Genomic DNA, 11,369 nt, shown 5'->3' on the forward strand with positions numbered 1-11,369 from the left:
TGGAGCTAGGTACTCTTTGTCACCCTCCTTTCTTTTATTGCCACAGAAACCAAGTTTGCACTTGGGAGCAGGTGGGTATGTGTTGTGTAGCCGATGTAGTTCTGAGTGAGATCTTCTGATTTTTCCTTCCATCTAGTGGAGGAGTACATCTATTGAATCCTGGTGAACTTGTTTTGTTTCATGTACATGTGGGTGTACATCTGCATTACCCTGGTCCATAACTTAGCTCAACTCGATCTCTTTGGTAGGTGACATTGGAGGTGTCACACTCCTTTGTTTACTTGGTTGATCAGTTTTCTTCTTCCAAACCCATTTTGGTGCTGCCTTGACACTTGATCTATCTCGGCCTTTATTCTACTTATGCCTATGGCTCTCCTCTGTTCCTTTGGAGGTAAATGCCGCATTGGATCTTGTGTTAGTTTTTGGTAGCCATACTTTTGCATTTCCTTGATAGTAGCCCTGTGCTGTTAGTAAGTCTTTTCTTTCCCATCTCTTTTGAATGCCAATTGGTGCTTGGGCGTGCTTGGGTTGCAGCTTCCTCTCCCTAGTTTGATCCCTTTGGCTCTTTCATTTGGCTTTGTGTCATTGCTCTGATACCCACGAGGTTTTGTCACTATCATAGTATCCTTGGACTTGAAGTTGGGATTTGGGAACCCACTATTGTCTGATTGGATAGATTCGCTGCCTTTTCTGTGGTCCTCTTGAATGGCGATGTTAGGTTGAGGTGGACGCCTAATCTATTGATTTTTCTATTTTTCTTGGCATGGGTCGCTCCATATAACATGTAACCGCTTGCTTTCCCTTATTCAAGGGACTCCATAATGGGATGCTGATGGTGTCATTGCCATCGTTAAGTTGTACTGCCCAACTTTCCCATTGGATGTGACACTTGTGCGCAAATCTAGGATTATCCAAGAATCATCTCCTCTTCTACGGTTCCTACAGGCATACCAAATACCTTTCCAACCAAGGGATTATCTCTGATGGAGATGTTAACATTAAAAAATCCCATTATTTGTGTAACTGATAAATGCACACTACGAACTTGTGCACTAGTTGGTTCTAGGTGGGGTTTGTTTAGAGCTACCCATGTTTCATAGGAAATCAAGTTATGACTTTATCCCGTATATGATTTTTGCGTGACTACCCTTTGTAGAGACATTTACACTAAGGCGTATCTAGGTCATCCTCTTCAAGCAGGGTGAGTGAAGCCATGTTTATATGTAGTGTTCTCCCTTTTGGAGTCTCTATTTTGCTTTAGCTTTCCTTGCCTTAGCTTCCTCTTGAACTTGTCTGATTGTTTCCTTGACTAGCTCTTTCTTGTGTTTTAGATATTCTCTTGTTCAAGCATTTCTTGGGTCAGGGGTTTATGATATTTTTTGCGCTTACTTGCATTGATGTATCCCTCCATTTCTACCCGGCCGATCGATGGTTTCAATTTGGACTAACCCTTGAGGGGTGATTTTAGACACTCTAAAAGGTCCGAACCCTTTGTATTTCAATTTCTTTTTCTTGATGCTTCCAACCCCATACATGAGGACAAGGTCCCTCGTTTCCAATTCTTTGTGTTTTAGGTTATGGTCAAACCAATGTTTTCTCCACAATTTCTCGACCATAAGCCCATGCGGTGAAATTAGTCAGGTTTTATCAAGTTTTCTAAGTCAATCAGCCTCTCGGCTAACGCGTTTTCTGTAAGCCTTTCTTGTACCGCGATATGCAGGATCGGAACTAAGAATTCCATAGGCATTACCGCATCAATGCCATAAGGTAGAGGAAAGGGAGTGTATCACGTCGCCACCTTATACGATGTACGATAGGCCTATATTGCTGCAGTGAGCTTATGTTCCCAATCTGTTTGACTGTCTTCTAGGGTCTTGGTCAAGATAGCACATAAAATCTTGTTTTAGTGCTCTCAACTTGGCCATCTGCTTGTGGATAATAAGGTGAACATATTGCACTTTATCTTCTGTGCATGTTGGAGACCAAAAAATCCCCTGGCCATATCAAAGATTCCATTGGACTTCGCACAAGAGAAGCTAGTTTTTCTTCTCCAAAGCCAAAGAATCTTAGCCCTTCTTCCATGGCTTTTTCACTATTGATTTCTATGTTGGTCAAATTTTTCCAAGCTATAACACTCAATTGAGTGCTCTCACACCGAGTGGCCTGAACCAACACTTCTTTGGTAGGAAGAACCTGGATGATTTGATGAATTATCGTTGGGGGCAAGGTCATCTCCAATGAGTTTCCTTGACCTCAAGTGCATGAGAATATGATTCAACATGCTAAATCACTACTCTAGCCATTACGCTTGTTTTTCTATCAAACTGACTCTTCTCGTCGTCTCGTGAATTGGCAGATCTCAGTGAAATAGGAGACTACAGTTCACGGCGTGAAGTAGCAGTCTATGTTTCATGTCGTGAATTGTGTTTCACGCTTCAAAATTTTAGTTTAGAATTGCATCAATCCGAGTCGTGGAGACTCCTATAGTGCAAATATGGTCCTCTCTTAACTCTAGTATGACAATCCTTAATCCGTGAATGAGCAGGTCTCCGTGAGATAGCAGACTACAATTCACATCGTGAAGTAGCAGTCTGCGTTTCACGTCGTGAAGTAGCAGTCTGTGTTTCACGTCGTGAACTAGAATATGGTTCACAGTGTGAACAGTTTCACTGTGCTTTTACGAGATAAGATTTTCTATTTCTTTGTGTCAGATGTGCAAGGATAGGACGCCTTAACTTTAGTAAGGTAATCCCAAAATTTTTGGCATGTTGATGGATAGTGTTTCATGTCGTGAACTGTGTTTCACGCCGTGAAACACATTCCTACACTTTCATGTGTTTAACACTCGAGTTAATAGGATGATGTTTTCATTGAATTAGAGTGTGATTTCTTTGCCCTCAAGATCCAAAAAGGTTGTGCCTAGCAATTGGAATGCAATGCAAGTCACCAACACAACCAATGGCTCCTTGTTTGTATAATTTTTGTGATTTTTTGGAAAAAATAGAACAAAGTGTATCACCACTACTAGCTCACAGTAGCGAAATTGGTGACGAAAACAACAAAATTGAAAGGAAATCCCAATGTAGCTTTCCTCTAGGCAATACCAAGTACTCCTCACCCACACTTCCAAATACACAATTTTCCTCAACTACTCTAATTTCTTCTCTTCCACACAAACCTTATCTACATAGTTTTTCACAACGCACCTTCAAAATGCAAAGGCAATAGTGAATCTTTGATAATGGGATTTAGAGCTGTAAGAGAATGGAAGACAAATGGTTGTTTCTGCGGCGGCGGCAGCGGTGCCAAAAATGTTATGGGCTACCGGATCTCCCAAGAGGGAACTCCACACATCCACAGTCAAAAGAAGCAATATACAACAACTATCTTTGGGTACTTACCAATGCTTCGAGCTCACGTCCCTTGAGGCTCTCCAAGCTCGCTTTTGGAAGCTCCACTCTTCCAATCTTAACCTCCACACTGTCACCACGGAGTCACTCACACCACAATGCAAGGCAATCTTCCTCTCACTCTCCCACACACATGCATGGAAGAGGAACATGCACTAGAGTAAACTCTCTCTTTCTCTCTCTCTCTCTCTCTCTCTCTCTCTCTCTCTCTCTCTCACACACACACACACACACACACACACACACACACACACACACACAAGACAAAGCAAGAGCTTTGATTATAGCACAAAAGGGGATTGTTGTTTCCATTATGAGAAAATTCCTTTTATGCAACTGGTCCTTTTATGCAACTAGTCCTTATTCATACTTGGGTGCCCAAAACTAACTAAAGCCTTGGCTAGCCAGTATCTCATAATGTACAATCTTTATAGTGCCTTTACATAACATTTATTAATGTCCTCATGCAAGGAGCATATTTGTTAATCTAAAATGGGATTAACATACAGTAACACTTCTGAGAGGATGGACGCTAGACTAGGCAAGGGCTTTGTTACTCCTTTTCTATACACTTTTTATAGTCCCTACCCTATTAGATATTTCACATTGTATATAGCTAAAGGCCCACCTTTGTAATGAAGCCGGCCATATAAGATTTATATATGTAAAGAGAACATAATTTGGGCACCCCATAATTATCGACACGATCAAACAAAGCCCACAAGTATATGACTTATGAGGGTATGCAAGGTCACTTTTCATAATATAATCTACTATTGAGCTCAAGCTTAGGAGCTCCTCCCTTCTTGCTTGTCTTGTTCTCTTCAAGATTATTACATAATTTCCATGTTTATATATGTTTGTGGCTATGGAGTATTTCTTAGAAATACACCAAAATACCATGTGACATTGGGGATACGTGCATCTGGTCATTAGGTTTATTGCCAACTTGGTGTGAACACTCTAGGTGTGACAACCTCTTAGTTAGAGTAAAAAGATAGGGTTTAATGTCTATAAAAGGGTATTGTACTTGGTAGTTCAATCATTTCATTCTCATTCATTCATAATGCAATCACCTTGTGTTGTGCCCAACTTGCTCTCTCTTGCTCTCTCTTGCTCTCTCTTCTCTCTCTTCTTCTTCTTCCCCTCAACCATGGAGAGATTTCATTCTCCATAGCTCCATAGTTGAGCCTGTGATTGCCAACATGGTATCAGAGCCATGATTCTCAATGATTCATGCTTAATCTCTACTCATCATCACATATAATAATCATGATTAGTGAATGATTACCCATTTTATCATTTCTCACCACTTTTTCTCTTACTTGCAAAAATGCAACTTTACCCCCCCCCCCCCACAATCATCTCATTCTCCTTCTCCATTGTATATCCTTGTAACCTCTCTTACTAGCATCAACCTAACCCTACTGCTAAGCTACAACACAAGGGATTCATCAAAACATGCCTTGAATTGACCGCAAACAGTCACACGAATTCGATGCTTCTTTTTGGAGGTTTCTCGAGGTTTCTAACAAATTCGTCTTTGTTATTTCAAATTGACCTAATTCCTCTTAGCTGTAGCTACTACATGGTAAGAGCTACAAGCACACAAATTTTAAGCTTATTTGGTACATAGGCGGAGCCGGGAGGAGCAGTTAAAAAAAAATGCAAAATGCAGCTTCATAACAAAAATCGGCGCCTATAGTTTATTTTCTTCTAAGTGCTCTTGGGGATCAATCATTGACTCAACAATCTATGCATAGCCTAAATCTTGAAGCAAAATGATCAAAGGAGGAGGAGATTCAAGCAAATCATCATTTTCAACTCTTTGTCATTAAGCAAGAAATTAGTGCTAATTGTACTCATCAATTAGTGTCATTAAGGGTTCAATCATACCATTGGGGACTTGCTAATTGCTTTCCAAAGATTCATATTGAGAAAGCCCCTTGATTTTCCCTGTCGACAGTGCTCTCCAAATTAGGGTGTTTTTTGCTCAAATACAAAAAAATTGCTTTCACTAATATCGTTGATTAGTGCGAATCATTTGAGGTTTTTAGGCCATTAATGGTTCATATCTCACATTCAAGTGTTGCTAAACCTTTGTAAAGCATTAAATCATATTTTTCCCTTCCTTTGAATGCTTAATTTGTTAATCTAAAACTAGGTATAAAATTGTATTACCATTGTTTGGAACAATGGGATTTCTAAGCTTATATGCTTCATGTACCTCATCTATCATGCTCATAAATCAGTTGTACAAGGGCAAGACATTGGCCATTGATAAGGCTAAGACTTCCTTAAGCAGATTCAATGTATTACCATGTGAAAGGGACATGCATCATCATCATGCTAGGCTTTATGAACACATTAAGAATAAGATCCATATTTGCCTACTTTCATTGCATAATGAAATAAAGGATGAAGAAGACCAAGGACTACATCAACATTAAGATCTACATTGATATAAGAGCTACATCGACATTACGAGCTACATCAAGAAGATCTTCATCAGCATGTTGGTCATCAACAAGAAAGAACTCTCTCTTTATTTCTAATTTCTTTTTTATGTTGAGTCAAGTGTTCTCTGCTCGGGTCATCCCCCAAAATCTAAATCTTCTGAACTTTTTGGGTTTGTTATATAGCCTTGATGTTATAAAAGGCACAAGTGACTTACTAAACCATTCAAGCAACCCACCTATGGTCACCCCTCTGTCCTAAGTGAAATATAATCATAACTAGATGTCCAGCATTTGTTATCATAACTACCATTGTAAACCTAATTGGAGTAAGACCTACGAGCACCAACATGGTCATCATAACTAGCATTGTAATAACTAGAGCTAGCATTGGCATCATAGTAGCCATGGATATTTTGTTGAGGGAGGGTGTTAGAAATACACCAAAATACCACGTGACATTGGGGATACGGGCATCCGGTCATTAGGTTTATAGCCAACTTGGTGTGAACACTCTAGGTGTGAACAACCTCTTAGTTAGAGTTAAAAGATAGGGTTTAATGCCTATAAAAGGGTATTGTACTTGGTGGTTCATTCAACTTATTCACATTCATTTGTAGTAATACAATCATCTTGTGTTATGCCCAACTTGCTCTCTCTTCTTCTTCCTCCTCAACATGGAGAGATTTCATCCTCCATAGCTTCATAGCTTCATTAGTGCCTCACACAAAGGCCCTCTTGCAGTGGATTACATTCACCATTTTACATATATTCATTCAACCATTTCATGCTGTGTTGCTTTGCTCTAATCTCTCACACTTTAGGTTCTTTTTTCCACATGCAAAGGGCTCTACAAAAGGTGAAGAGAAGAACGAATAATCTACACCCTGCAAGAACCAAACTTGCCTAATGCCACATACTTCATTGTGTTCCTTTTCACCCACTTACCTTTTTTTTTTCTTCATCTTCTCTCATTGTCCCCTTTTGGCCTAAGAAGGGGTGTGTGAAAAAAAGGCCCAAAAAGGGGTGGCATAAAGGGCCAAGAAGGAAGGCCCTCTATATTGACCTTACAAAGGCCTAAAAAGGCCTTTTCTCTACAGGCCATGATCCACCCAAGTTCAAGTCCCACCATTGGTCGTATATGCCCTCGTGTTTCATTCTACCGACGTTAATACCTCTCTCTCTCTCTCTCTCTCTCTCTCTCTCTCTCTCTCTCTCTCTCTCTCTCTCTCTCTCTCTCTCTCTCTCTCTCTCTCTCTCTCTCAGGCAGGCTGGCCAGCTGACTTGGCATTTTAGGGGGCCAGCACTATATAATGCTTTCGCTACCCCCTGCAAAAATTCATTGAATATTCATCAATTGACACCTGCAGCAGCAGTTGCCCTGCACATATTAATCCAGCTGCCAACATACTACATCAGGCACACGACCACACCATCCAACAGAGAGCAGCAACACCTTGTCTTGCTGCCCTACTTCTAGTCTACCCTGTGCGCAGCATCCTATACCTCCATTGATAGTAGACTTGCGTTTTGCAATCCCTACATTCGCAACCCTCTTCATCACTCGGAGTGCCACCATAGTCATCGATGACGCGAGCCTTCGTCATTGACTGTGCTCTTACTCTTACTTGCTTCATCACCGATCTACTTCCTCTCAAGGTCACCTCATCAATGCCTCACACAAAGGCCCTCTTGTATTAGATTACATTCACCATTTTACATATATTCATTCATCCATTTGAACTGTGTTGATTTTCTCTGATCTCTTGCACATCAGGTTCTTTTATCCTTTTTCCCTCACATGTTCTATTCTTAATTTGGGTCTCATCCCACTTCTCTTATAGCGTTTAGTTTAAATTAGTCTTGCCCAAACTTTGGGAACCTGGTGCTGCATCTGTCGTCTTCCCGATCATCCCAAGTAAGAGCACCTCATGGGTGTGTCAACCATGTGCCTCGACATTGAATCATCTAGTGATCCTTTCCTTGTCGACCCTCCAGTGGCACGATGGTGCCCAGATGGCTTATTCTCTAGGATGTGGTTCCCCTTTGGGGGGCCTCCCTGTAGTCACTTTAGAGCTACATTTTGTTGTGTCAGTCCTTTGATGGCATTACCCCCACTCTCCCTTATAGGGTTTGCATTAAGGACCTCTAGGAGAGGAAGTGGCACATCAATCCTCCTCACTTGAGGCCATGGGCATGGCATCTTGATGCTTATGGCTTTTTGCAAGAACATACAATTCTACTGGGACCCTGTATACAGAAAAATCCCTTTACTTTTTTCTATTATTGCCCCCCCATCCATTCCTTTGTATTTGATCAAACTAATATTGTGGATCCTCTTACAATAGATTGATGGCATCCCCACCACCTCCCTTGACTGGCAAATTTAAGAGATCCTAACCACTTTTCTTAGAGGTTTTTTGGTAAAATGTCTAGAGAAGAAACTTCCACCTTCACACATGGTTTAATACTTCCTTTGGTGGTTTATGGCTCACCACCAGCAGAGCCTTGCAGTGGACACGTGGCTTGCAACTTTGGGAATGGCACTTGGCTCTTGATTTGGAATGGCTTGAAACTTGTCATAAATGTGACAACCCTATTGAGTTTCCCAACAAAATGACATTGCCTTTGGGGTTGCTTAAAGGCCTAATAGCTTTGGTGGTGCATTCTCCATCTTTTCACTTAAAACCTTACCACTATTGTTTATACCATTACCTATGGAATGATTGTTGTGGTGGAAGGTGGTGGAGGGCCATCCAATCATTCTTTATGAGTAAGAATAATAAGGACTTATTGTCATCATGCCCTCCCTCCATCTCAACTAGCAATACTGACCATAGCCTTCATCATGAAGATTGGACCCCAAAGATTAGACCTAGCCTTCATCCAAGGTTAAACCTTGGAGACATATACATGCAAACATTGAGGCTAGCAGCTTGGCACATAGCATGCACTTTAATGATGCACTACAATGATACTATTCAGGTAAGTCCAGTCCCCAATAGGCAACCATTCAAGCTTATATGGGTTGATCCCACACCCTACAAAGATACCTAGAGTGCCTGGCAAGGGATTCACTTTGATGTATGCATATGTGGAGATAGAGAGCGCCATTCTTTTGCACCTTCTTCATTCAGAAGGAGGGTGTGGCCATCTACCTAGCATTACATGCCACATGTTTGGCTTCCTCTGATGATGTTTTTTTTTTAAGTTTTCTTACTTTCATGGGACAGAGTTGCATTATGCCTCTTCACAGATTTCTTTTAACTAATGGAAGGATCTTTTCCTGGAAAAAAATCTTCTCATTATTTTATTATGAATTTTTGCACTTACACGATTGCAAGCATGTGAATATATTAAAATTTATTTATGAGTTATAATATTTCCATAAAAAATCATAATGGCACAAGGGGTCATTTATGTCTAGCGCATATACCCCCCTCCTAGCCCTTTCCCTCCCCTTTCCCTCTTTTAATAAAAAGAAGAAAAAGAAAAAAGAAACAAGACCCTGCAGCCTACTTTATAAAGATACACCATGGTGAGAATTTAGGGGAGGGGGACAACAAGCATGGATTCCAAATAGTTTTTGTAGTTTTCACAAATACTTCAATTATATAATTGTTTTTCTATTTGTCTTCATTGATTAACTATTTGTTTCCACCATTAGACATTGACACACTTTGATAACATGACAACCTCATGCTTTGGACATTTAACATGCAGGCATGATATTCTCGTTTACTTTGATGTGTTAGCTCCAAACAAAATTGTTTTGATTGTTATGTAGTAGTCATAATTTAATGTGTCATGCTTCTCTTTTTTTTGGACAGAGAATAATGGGACATTGTCTAGAAATTTTATTGTCTAAAAGGGGCACGTGCTTCTTTGCTTTTGTATTTAGTGTTATTGCAAGGTGCACTTTTGGGAATTTTATGTAGGATACGAAATTATTAATTAGATTGGCAATCTGGCTCCAGTAGGGGGACTTGTGTTCACTCAAATACAATCTAATGATGTAGATTGAATGTTTTTATTGAAAAGTTTTATGGTTTAGTTTCCTATTTTCATACATTTTACTCTCTCTCTCTCTCTCTCTCTCTCTCTCTCTCTCTCTCTCTCTCTCTCTCTCTCTCTCTCTTCCCTAAACCACCCATCTTACAATTAAACACTAGCTTCACAAGCTTTCAAAGTTATAATTGTATCAAGATACTTTTTTATTGGAAAGTTTATAGTGTCTAGTTTGCTTATTGGCTTCACAATCTTCCAAAGTTATAAGTATATCAAGATAATGTTTTATTGGAAAGTTTATAGAATCTAGTTTGCTTATTTTGGTACATTTTAGTCTATGGATATATATATATATCTCTCTCTCTCTCTCTCTCTCTCTCTCTCTCTCTCTCTCTCTCTCTCTCTCTCTCTCTCTCTCTCTCTCTCTCTACCCCCAGACCACCCATTGTTTAAACACTAGCTTCACAAGCTTTTAAAGTTATAATTGTATCAAGATATTTTTTATTTCTCTTGGCTTAATGCAAGGGTTTGAAAAAATATATTGTGTGAGATGTTTGTGTAATATCACATTAGGACATCTTTGGGGTTAAAGAAGGTCTTCCACAAATAAAGGGCATCTTTGGGCTCCCCAATCTTTCCACTATTATATTTAGCGAATCAAATGTTGAGTGCATAAGCGTCGTGTAATACGCGAACTCTAGGTTGTGTTGGCACTATGACATGGCTTGGTAGGTGACCATATGTGTAGCAATAAGGTTTATGAAGTCACTTGTGTACTAGCAGTATATGCTTTGTGCTCCACCCCTAGTGTAATAATATGTGAACTCAAGGTTGCACTAGCACTATGGCATGTCATGGTGCAGCAAGATACTATATGAAAACAAAGTCACTTGTGAATTAGCACTATTACTGTTTAGTGTAATGTTCTTAGTGACAAACAAATAACCCCTTACTATCCATCCAAATGAATATACACCATGAAAGAATTGATTGGTTTCATTTGAAAACATGTAAGAGTTATTTAATCAAGCATCATCAAATAAGTATTATTGTGTATTACATGGTTTGCATATTCACACAACCTTATATCATGTACTTATAGTAATTAGTTCAATGATGACAAAGGAATAACCCCTTACTATGCATCTAAACTAAACCAAAGAGTAGGTTACGCTTTAACATACACCATGATTTAAGGATCAATTGGTGTCATTTGTAAATTTGAAAGAATTAGTCAATCTAGCATTATCACAAATAAGTATTATTGTTTATTATATGGATTGCATATTTACATGACCTTATATCATCATATTAGCTAAGATTATAGCTTTAGAATTACACCACATGTCCTCCAAGTTTCCTCTCAAAGTCATTGTATCCCCCCCTCTACCTTGGATAACAAAGAGAGAGAGAGAGAGAGAGAGAGAGAGAGAGAGAGAGAGAGAGAGAGAGAGGATTTGTGACCATAGAAGAGGAGAGAGAGAACCCGTATGAG

The sequence above is a fragment of the Cibotium barometz genome, chromosome 21, assembly GCF_041138505.1.
Source record: "Cibotium barometz isolate CiBa-2024 chromosome 21, ASM4113850v1, whole genome shotgun sequence".
NCBI classification, from domain to species: domain Eukaryota; kingdom Viridiplantae; phylum Streptophyta; class Polypodiopsida; order Cyatheales; family Cibotiaceae; genus Cibotium; species Cibotium barometz.